The sequence below is a fragment of the Rana temporaria genome, chromosome 9 (genome assembly GCF_905171775.1).
Source record: "Rana temporaria chromosome 9, aRanTem1.1, whole genome shotgun sequence".
In the NCBI taxonomy this organism is placed as follows: domain Eukaryota; kingdom Metazoa; phylum Chordata; class Amphibia; order Anura; family Ranidae; genus Rana; species Rana temporaria.
This window is the reverse complement of record NC_053497.1, coordinates 94,350,547-94,362,328: the sequence shown is the minus strand read 5'-3', so window position 1 is coordinate 94,362,328 and position 11,782 is coordinate 94,350,547. Positions and strand designations below refer to the sequence as shown.

Below are 11,782 nucleotides of genomic sequence, written 5' to 3'. Positions count from 1 at the left end.
ATGTTACAAGTACACTCACATGTAATAGTGGCTGGACTATCACTAGGTGTAAACAGCGTGTGTGAGTCAGCTGAACCCAGGGGGTGGCGTGCATTCCACGTCTCGCTCTGAAGGGTAAAGCTTGATGAGGGGTATCAAATATGGACTCGGAAATGACGGATCCTCCGCTCCGACATATGTTTTGCTGTGATTAGCTCTTTGATGCAGTGTTTTCTCTGTGCCAATTTTTTATATTTATTGATTAATTTTTGGATTATACATGTATTTTTGATCATGGTATCAGGATGCAGGAAAGCTGGGCTGTCTGAAAGCTTTCACTTAATTAAAGTTCCTCATGCAAATTACTGATGCACAGATAATACTTTCAAATTGGTGAAATATATGACCCACAAATACCTCATTTACTGAAGCCGATAGGTGCTCCCTGCTTATTAAAATGTTATCTTTTTCATGCAACCCCCTTTTCCCAAAGCACCCTCACTTTCCCCAGTGACAGTATGCAGGGGGTTTTCTCCCCCCAGGAGCTGTCAAATTTGAAATCAGCACAGCTGTGCAGGGCCCAGCTTCAAAAGTATGTGCATTTATTTATTTATTTTAAAGGTGAACTTAGCCTTTAAATTATATCAAAATTCTTTAGATAAGCTGCACAATATCAAATATTAATAGTAATTAATATTAATATTATATTAATATTGATAATACTATTAATATTAGCATCATCGAAACAATGAACATGAAAAAAACAAGCTCAGGGAAGCAGTGGAGTACAGAAAAGCTTGGCTCGCTATGGTCCATGAGGCCATGAAGCGTTGATACAACTAAACGTCTGGACAACAACAACAATATTAAAAGTTTTTTCAACTTGAGTGATCAAGCTGAAGTGGTTACCAGTCCTTGAATGATCTAGCTGAAGTGGTTACTTCACTTTCACAAGATAAATAACCCCACAGAGCCATAATTGTTTACTGAGGCTGGAGAGTATAAAATCAGGCTCACTTCTGCATAGAACCCATTCCACTTCTAATCTCAACTTGTTCAATTAAGCCTTGTCAATAAAACCTGGAAGCTGATTGGTTTCTATGCAGGAGTGATTTTTCACTCTCCAACTTTAGTAAATAAACCCCCATGCTTCCCTAAGCTCACCTGTATGATGGTGTCCTTTTGTACAAGTTCTACCCCTTATGTTGTGCATTCATTTTAACACAAGCTAATGCTAAAATGTGTTATTGGAAACAACATTTAGCTACTTAATAATACAGGCCCCCAAACAAGAGAAATGAGCAATGGTTTAATGGTTTGTGTGCTATAAAAAGCCTGACTCTTCTCAATAACCTATCCTTACAGTTTTATTTTTTGGATTTCGATACTAATGCCCAGAATTGGCCAGATAAGGGGAATCATATATAATAAAATAATCATCACAATTTGTAAATGTTGAGCCTCATTTGAGCTTTTATTCCCACAATTCCTTGGAAAATGAATAAACATATATTATTCTCTTGCAGGCAAATTGAATTGAAATTGTGTATTAGCAGCTAAGCATTAATATGTGTTACCACACCAAAATCAAAATAAATAAATAAACAGTGCTGCACTTAACCAAACACTAATTGATGAATGATGGTGGAAATCTCTATTGCTCTACCCAACCACATACACCAAGGACTATATGCAATCAGTTTGTAAAACGCAAAACATATTCACTAAATCCTCTGTGTTCAAACTAATGATTGGTGAATAATGTTATGAACCTCCACCAATATGCCCAGCCAAATACAACAGTAACAGTGTGTATGGTAAATAAAGTCAGTGTGTGTATGGCAACCAACAAATATTCAAACCAAATCCTATACACTCCAACTAGCGATTGATGAATAATGGTGGAAACCTCTATTGGTTTATCTTAATCACATATATTATCAGTGGTAAATACTGTATATACTGTGAATAAATAGTCACCAACCCTCCATTAACAATTTAAAGTAAATATGTGATAATGCATTATCAATTTCAACTCATGATAGATCATAATGATGAAGCCTCCAAAATTCTAATTTAAACTCTCCATTATTGGTGGTGCAGCACTTTTCATATTTTCTATTTCTCACACACAGCATACACATACTTGCAATTACACCCAAAATACATTCTGCTACTCCTCCTAAGTAAGAGGATACCTCATGTGTGAGTTTTTTTTCACAGCCTAATCACATAGAGGTGCCCAACATCCGAAAACACCTTTTTGGCTTTCAAATACCATAAATTACACATAAATTATGGATATAATTTCCTGACTACCTTTCACATTTTTTAAAAGCCCTGGAGCACCACGACAATGGAAACACCAACAAAATGACCACATTTTGGAAAACAAACACTCCAACATATTATCTATAAGCCACAATGAGTCTTTTGGTCATGTCATTTTTTGGCACAAGTTTTTGGAATATGTGGCAAGAAAATGAAAACTTTGTTTATACAAAGTTGTCTATTTATAAAATAGTTCTAACACACACAATTGACATACAAATATTTAAACCCCCAAAAATACATTCTGCTACTCCTCTTGAGTATGGCAATTTTTTCATAGCCTAGCCACATAGAAAGACCCAACATCATAGGAGAACCTTCCGGAATTTTTGTGGCATATATTACACATCTAATTTCCTGACTACCAATCACATTTTGGCTTGGCAGGTAGACTGGCTGATCAGGGAACTGTTGACAACTGCACTGGTGTGACAAGTGTACTGGCTGATCAGGGCACTGCTGATGTGTGCACTGGTGTAACAGGTAGACTGGCTGATCAGGGCACTGATTATAGCTGCACTGGTGTGACATGTACACTGACTGATGAAAGCACTGATGAGGGATGCACTGGTATAGTTGTTAAGGGTGATGATGATTTATGCACTGGTGTGGCTGATCAGAGCACTGATCACAGTTGCACTGTTGTGATAGGTAAACTTGCTTCAAGCAGGGCACTGATGATGGCTGCTCTGTAATCAAGGCACTGGACAGGTGGTTCTATGAGTGTAACAGTGCGTTGTCACAATAAAGATCAAGATGAATTGCTAAACTCACAAATCCAAGTACAAATCTCTCTCCTTCCTCTCACTTGCGGTCTGTGTGTGAGGAAGGAAAACCAGTAATAGCAAGTAGCCATTGTTTACATTGTGTGATTGGACACAGAAATCACATTTACCTTGGTTATGCTGCTACACCCCCCCAGGGGTTGAACATGAATAGCAAGAGTGGGAGGACATCATATGGACGTCACCTGGACTTACTAAGCTCTCTTAGCTCGCTGTATTATTACAATAGGCAGTCAGATGAAGAAGAACTTACACAAGTTCAATAGCACTGCAAAGAGGCTCCCACATAGCAAAACTTTCATATTTCCTATTTACTAACAATTCAAATTATCTTGGACTCTTTCATTTGGTTTTAGTCTGGCACTCCTTTCTGCCTCTCTTTATTTTGATAGTTTAAGCTTTTTTTAATGCGATCTATGTCCTGAGGAGGAAGTCATCCAACAGTTCTGTCACCTGGAGGAGAAAACTATCTCTAAACACATAGATTATTACCATTGCGAGGGGAAATATTTCTAACACATATTATTGCCTGTAAGAATTAATAAATCAATATAAAACATAATAGAATATGCTAGCACATTTTCAACTTTCCCGTTACCTTATTTCCATAACTGCCTAAGTATGCTAATATGTAACTATATCATGTAACAAAAAATGATTGGCAGGTATATTGTTCCAGAAGCCACATTAAGGTTTTTAATCCCATGCATATTATAAAAATTATTCATTTTCCATCCTCTGGTTTCCATGGAAACACATTACATATATCTAATTTTGGTCATATGCTTCTTGATTTATAATTTAGGCAGAACTTTACTATACTGTATATATATATACAGTATATATATATATATATATATATATATATATATATATATATATATATAGCATTGTCTTTTTCAATTTACCTCTAGCTATGGTTATTTAATGTGTATACATAATTTTTTTGATCTAGTGAGTGTATTTTATTTACAGATTCTAATAATATACATTCACTGAAATATACACACGGCAGCATAGCACGGGATTGTGTATGACGGATTGTATGGTTGTTGTTTTTTTTGGTTGAACTAGATGGACTTATGTCTTTTTCAACCTGACTCAACTATGTAACTATGTAAGTTCACCCAGGATTAACATATTTTTCTAATTGAGTCAATTTGAAAAATGTCGTGAATCTTGGATACAAATGATTGTGTGTAACTATTTTGAAATTGAAGTGTAAAGTTAAGTGGCATTGTTGTTCAGATTTTCTAAAACTGGAGCACATTGGTACAGCTGTGCATGGTAACCAACCAGTTCTAACTTCAGCTTGTTCAATTAAAGCGTTTGTTAACCTCAAAAACAAAATATTGATTTCTGTTTCTTTAAAGCATTTTATACCACCCAGCAGACGTCAGAGGAGAGCTCTGCCCCTTCCTCTATAATACATACGCGGAGAAAGACAGCGCAGGATGGTCACATGATCACTGATCGGGGATAAGAAAAAACTGTATTTATAAGAATTTTAGAAAATTACATATAGTATATACAGTATCTCACAAAAGTGAGTACACCCTTTTTGTAAATATTTTATTATATTTTTTCATGTGACTACACTGAAGAAATTACACTTTGCTACAGTGTAAAGTAATGAGTTTACAGCTTGACATTTTCACTTAGGAGTGTACTCACTTTTTGTTGCCAGCGGTTTAGACATTAATGGCTGTGTGCTTACACACTGGGGCGGGCGTTCATGGTAAAATGCTGCTAGTTTTAGCGGTGCTTTAGCGCCATTTTAGAGGTGCTATTCGACTGCTAGCGGGGTGCTATTAACCCCCGCTAGTGGCCGAATAAAGGGTCAAATGTGCCCGTGCAGCGCCGCTACCGAAGCGCCTGCAAAGGGCAACAACGGTGGAGGAGCAACGTATACACCGCTCCTCCAACACCCCACTCTGGTTTTCACACTGGGACAGCAAGATAGGTGTTTTTAGGCACTTTACAGGCACTATTTTTAGCCCAAAAGTGCCTAAAAATGCATCAGTGTGAAAGGGGTCTAAGGTTTGACTATAAAACTGGCACCAGATTTTGCGTGCTCCAGTAATTAGTAATGTGATCTCCCTGGTTTCCCAAAGCACTCACTGGGGTTGATTTACTAAAAGTGGAGAGTGCAAAATCTGGTACAGCTGTGCATGGTAGCAAATCAGCTTCTAACTTCAGCGTGTTCAATTAAAGTGGAGCTTCACTGCATCTGAGCACCACAAACCAAAACCACTACTTAGATGATTTTTAATATTCAAAGCAAACTCCCTATTCACCATGTCTCTAGGCTTTGTTTTGTTGAGAATGCACTTTGAAATATACAGTAACCCCCTAGCATTTTTGGCTGTGGCCATCTTGAGTAATAAACAATGATTCATGTAGCATTTACTTCCTGAAAAAACATTTGCCCTTAGCTCAAGCATGCATGCAGGAGTGTGTGTGCTGAGAAAAACCCTTCTGAAGACTCCTGGGATGTATGACATAATTTGCCTAGGCAAAGAATCCAAGAAGTAACTGAAGGAAATGTAAAAAATAAGTAAAAACAAGTAATTATGATATACTTTTCCTACCTTTTTACTAATGCTAGCAGCATGTCATTCCACATTAAGCTTTGACAAAAAAAACTGGAAGCTAATTTTTATGCAGAGCTGCACCAGATATTGCCACTCAGCAGTTTTAGTAATTAACCCCACTGGTTCTTCCTACTGACCTCCACATCAATGCAGGAGACAGTAGTAGTGTTGAAGTCAGCAAACATCTTCTACTGTTGTGGCTTCATTTAAAATCTTTAGCATAGCAATAGGGTGCATTCATATTTTGAACAATGCCAAGCGATAATAAAATAGATATATCTGTACTTCAAATTATGTCCTTAGGAATTGAATAGAAACTGTGCTGAGAGAAATACAGAAGCTGCCATTTGCTGATCTCTAGCTCTCCATCTTCATGGCTTTATTAGTAAAAGTCACTGACCAGAACAGGCACGTACACCACAATATCTGATTTAACCCCAACTTTACTTGTTGCAGCCCATAAAGATCAGTGATTCGGTACAGTTGTCATAGAGAGTAAGGCAACTACAGTAGAAATTTCAGAAGCAGTTATCAATTGCAACCTACATAATTCTCACTTTTAAACTTCCACTGCACATATTTAGATGCTTGAAGTGAATGAGCAGAGCAAAAATATTTAAAGCTAAAATCTAGACAAATATTAAAACACCATTATTTTTTTAGATAATGTATTTTTGAATTCACATGGTAAAAGTGATTGATGTTTCTTCACATCAGGTTACTTTAATTACCTGCACATTAGCAGAAAGAAAGCCAGCAATGTCAAGAAAGTCAGGCTCTATTGCATGGCACAGTGCTGTCTATCTAACGCTGGTAACGTGTTTACATGAGCAGAGAGAACGCAGATGACCTATTAAGTGTGCTGCTGTTTTTTAGAGCAGCGAATTCTTGGTGAAAAGCTTTACCAAAATACTTCAAGAATACTCCAAAATGCAAAAACCAGGGTTGGTCCAATATGCAGATAAAGTCCAGACTTTGAATGGTTCACTGTGGCTTACTGCCTCCTGCTCCTTGTGGGGTCCCCATGTGTCCCAAATTTAAGAGGTGTCGTCATTGGCTAATAGGAATCTATTAACATGTACAGTACAGTCCTTGCTATTCTACTGTGTTATTCTAACAAATAACAATTTTAAAAAGCAAGTATTATTTAAAGTATAATACTTTTATATACACTGTATTTCACCTTCCCAGTGTAACAAAATTACTTTCAACATACTACATTTTTTTTAAAATTTAAATTTTTTTCATATTTTCACAAAAAAAAACCAGGGAAAATAACGTTTTTTTCCCTGTAGCTTCAAAATGTCCAAAAATTTTACATCTCGAATCATAACACAGAGTGAGCATTGAGTGCTTTTCCTCTCCACCATTTAACCATGTAAATATAACCAGCACATGATCATCAGAAAGGGGCACAGATAATGGGAAAATACAACCCCCCCCCTATGGCTAGTAGGCACGGCGGAGCTGGGGTGTGTAATTCTATTTTTTTTATTTTAATTCTGCACTGATTATGTTTGAAATTGCCCCTGCCCCCCATTAAATCCAATCTGGGGACAAAACCAGGGACAGACTTGGTCCAGGGACAGTGTCCTCAATCAGGGGACTGTCCCCTGAAATGGGGATGTCTGGTCACCTTATTTTGGGGGGTTTCCCCCTACTTGCTGTACTGACACCCTTCAGTTAGACCCACCCTCAATCCGGAGCTGTCCTTTGCAGTAATCCTTTTTTTCCCTAGATTAAAACCGCTTATCTAGGTTACATTGCAGACAGTGTCATTAAACCTACTTTAAACAACTTTCCGTCCGCCCACCGTCAAATGACGGCTCTCGTACTCGGGTGGCCATCAAATGAGAGCCACCCAGAAAGACCACTTTTTGCGAGCCCCGGGGCATGCAGAGCCACGATCATGTTGCTAGGACACGGCACGACCCCGGCTCTTTAACCATGTGATCAGCTGTAACCAATCACAGTCGGTCACATATAAACACAGAGATGCTGGTAATCGGCTCTCCTCGCCTCACACTGACAGAGTGTGAGGAGAGGAGAGACGATCAGTGGCATCTCCTCACAGGGGACAGCTAGGTATGTAAATCAGGGCACTGATCATCAGTGCCCTGATTACAATTAAGTGCCGACCAGTGCCACAATAATTGCCCATCACTGCAGCAATCAGTGCCAACCAGTGTCACAATTGCCAACAATCTGTGCCCAAAAGTGCCAGGAACCAGTGCCCAAAAGTACCAGTAATCAGTGCCCACAAGTGATGCCAGTCAGTGCTGGCTATTAGTGCTGCCCATCACTGCTGCCCATCAATGTTTATCACTGCTGCCTATCAATGCCCCATCAATGCCCATCAGTGCCCATCAATGCTCCTATCCATGCTGCCTATCTGTGCCACAAGTGCCGCCTATCTGTGCCCAGTGCCCACCAGTGCCACCCATTAGTGCTGCCCATTAGTGATCATCAGCTCCACATATCAGTGCCACCTATCAGTGCCCATAAGTGTGGCATATTCATGCTTTCCTCATCAGTGCCACCTAACCAGTGCCCATACGTTGCTGCCTCATAAGTGCCCATAAGTGCCACCGCATCAGTGCCCACAGTGCAGCCTATAAGTGCCCATCAGGTGCTGCCTTATCAGTGACCATCGGTGAAGGGAACAATTACCTTATTTGCAAAATCTACTGACAGAAACTAAACAAAAAATATTTTTTTCAAAATTCCTGGTCTTTTTTTGGTGGGGGGAACCTACGGGTGATTAAATACCACCAAAAGAAAATCTCTATTTGTGTGAAGAAAATGATACAAATTTTGCATGGTTTACAATGTAGTATGACCAAGCAATAGTCATTTAAAGTGTGACCAGTGCTGAAAGCTGAAAAATGGCTTGGGGAGGAAGGGGGTTTAAGTTCCCTGTATTGAGGTGGTTAAAGCCAGGCTATTGTGGACTGAGAAAAGGAGGGCCTGCTTTCAGGAGGACAGAGAATAAATATTACTCATTTACTTAGTTTCAACACAATTGTTTGGCTAGACATGTCACATGTGAGAAACTTGTCAGCCAATTTTTCCTACAGTCACCAATATGTTGATTTTTTTGACTGACTGTAATCAATTTACTTCCCAGAACCCCACACCCATCCCCTTTTCCTTATGAACCATTGAACCAAGAAACAGAAGCAAGTTTGATGTCTTATCAACCCTTTCCTCTGAGCTCTTCTCTTTGCCATTACAAACATTTTTACACTTTACTTGTTATTGAGCTATTTAAAATCCCCAAGAACTTGCCCACATTTAATCCCCACTAAAGCCCACTCCAATTACCACCCATCCCAGCACACTTCATTCAGTTTAATCTCCTTTACTAGCATCCAGTAAGCTCTCTTCTGGACCTAACCTCATCCCACCTCACCCCACTAACACAATACAAATAATTAGGATTTTATGTTAATAAATAATAATAATAATAATAATTAATAATACAATACAACTCTCTTGGTTAACCACCCTCTGCCTCTCTAGTGAGACTGCTGTGTCAGGACTTCTCTGAACTAGAGGGATAGTGCTACCTCATATCTCATCCACTAAGTATCTCAAAAATTACCATTAACACATTATTTTTCTTGTAATTCATTAATTTTTCTACACCCTTTGAATAATCTCTTTTAAATAAACACATATTGCAGGCACGGTTGGCTCTGTACAGTTATTACTGCAGTCACAGCCTACTAATACACTTAAAAAATCACACTGTCTGTGCGTTTCTTCATATTCTAATCTAGCATAATCTTTGCTATAGTATCTTCTAGACCCTGCACGGGCTTTTTGCATTTTTCTTTCTGCCATCTTTCCCATGGAGATTTTGGCAAATCAGCTTCCATTCTCAACAGATAGCATTCATAAAACAAATTTTTCACTTCTACCTTCAAAACTTGTCAGAGCTTGTCACATAGACAACATTCAGGTGATGTGGTGTTTCTATCTTTAGCCTTAATAAGCCTCGTCCTAATATTACTCTATGGGTCCGTTTTGGGGCACAAAACTCTTTCTTTCACCCTCAACTGTTATACCCTGATGTACAACCATGTAAGGCAAGCAGACTGTAAAATCTAATCTGCCCCTGGCATGCATAATACCGTTCTCAACATATTTAGCTGAATTATTTTAGAACACTTAATATCTGCAACACCAATCCCAAAATACTGCTGAAAAAACAGGCTACACAGGCTAAGAAAATTTTGTTTTATATGCGTCTGCGAAGCATTAACATTTTTGTTTGTTGAAAACAGATAATATTCCTTTTGACGCAGAAATCTAGGTGCATGGAGGAACACTCAAGAGCTAAACTATCTCTCTGTTGTAATAATTATAGTTTTATATGTATAATTACCCAAATGTATATGGTAAATCTGTATCTTTCGGGATATTCTGAAAGACTGTCAATCAAAACGTTACATTGTATATTAAGGTTATTATAAATAAGACAATACCGCTTGATACTATGCACTATATCCACAAGAAACATATTATAGTTATGCTGTATTACCATTCTCCCCCATCAGATTTCCGCTCATGGTCGTATCAGTTAGAGACAATGCAGAGTTGGCTCTACTTGACAAGCACGAGCTGTGCTCTGATTTCATCTCCCCCTCATCCCACATCCTAAGGGCCACGATCGGGTGAAGTTGCTCCTTCTGTTTCTGTATCTGCATCAGAACCCATCTCTAGCGGATAGCTATGCTGAACAGTATTGTGTAGGCTGGTCTGGTAGCAGAGCATAAAATGTGCGGAGACTCACAGTATTCCATTTCTGAAAAAGAAATTGAACAAAATGAAACAAGAAATGAGGTGGCTAAGCAGAACCATTAGGTTTAATACTGCAAAGTCAACTTTGAAGTGTGGAAGATTAAAATCAAACTTAGTAATGATAAAAACAAAAAAGAGTGCTGGATATAAGGTAAGCCTAGAAAATTATTAGATTTGTAATATACTGTACACTATTTGTCCTGACATAATTTCTTTCTGTAGGTACAGTAGTAAAACTAATAAGGCAAAGTATACTAATAATTGATTTAGCTAATTGCACAACATGTATCAATGTTATTAGATAAAGCACCCCAGATGGATTCAGTACAGTGAAAAATCTGAGGGACCCACTTGATTTCCACTTGTTACAATTTTGGGAAGTGCCCTAGAGTCAGACAATGCTGATAACTGGCCCTGGGCCCTTTTCTATTTAATCAGCCACTAATCAAGAGGTGTCTGAGTTTTTTGCTGTTTGCTTACTTAAGTTGTATTGCTTTTATTTATTTATGTATACTAATGCAACACATAATGCCATTCCCTAAATACAGAAATGTACATTGCAGCCAATGAACCAACAATTATCAACAACTATTTTACATGAGAGTTTTTATTCTTTTAATTGTCTTTGCTCCACTTAACATGGGCCCTTCTATCAGTCTGTTTTTAACTCCTAATTACATGGAACAAAAAAGACTGCAATGTATTACTATGTGGGGGCCGCATATAAGTCAAACAGCAATTCCACCCCCCAAATCTGTATTGTTTGAGTTTGTCGAGCCAAATGGAAAAAGTTTGCATCCAGGTCCACATTTGCTGATCTGACCCAGATAGGGTTGGATATAGGTAGATACATGACTGCTTACATTCAGATACCCATAATAGTCATATAGATTTGTTTTTTTATATCAGAGGATCAAAACTGGGGGAAAAATCGGAACAGACATGGAGGTCACATACGTTATCTCTGTTCTAAAACCAACTCCCTAAACTGATCCCTGCTGAGACACAACAGAGGAGGCCTGTTGAGAAAGGGTCTTAAATGTGATATTACATTGCAGTATTGATCCCTACCAATCACCTTACATAAGGCCTTGTAATCATTGTATTTTCTTGATTAGGCATGAGTGGGTCAGTTTACCTAAACTGTGATGTCCCAACATTTTAAAATGGTAACAGCTTGAAAAAAAATGTGTAGTCTTGTTTATGAATAAATGTTGCTTAAAGGTCCTATTGTGTGGAGATCTGCCACACATTTTAGCCACCAACAATGTATCTTCAATTAAGGTT

The 11,782-nt window shown here is 38.2% G+C and overlaps 1 pseudogene; it reads right to left on the bottom strand.

Moving 5' to 3' along the window:
* Positions 1–9,188: 9,188 nt before the first annotated feature.
* The window catches only part of LOC120913742, a 244,880-nt pseudogene continuing 242,286 nt past the window's right edge, over positions 9,189–11,782 (bottom strand).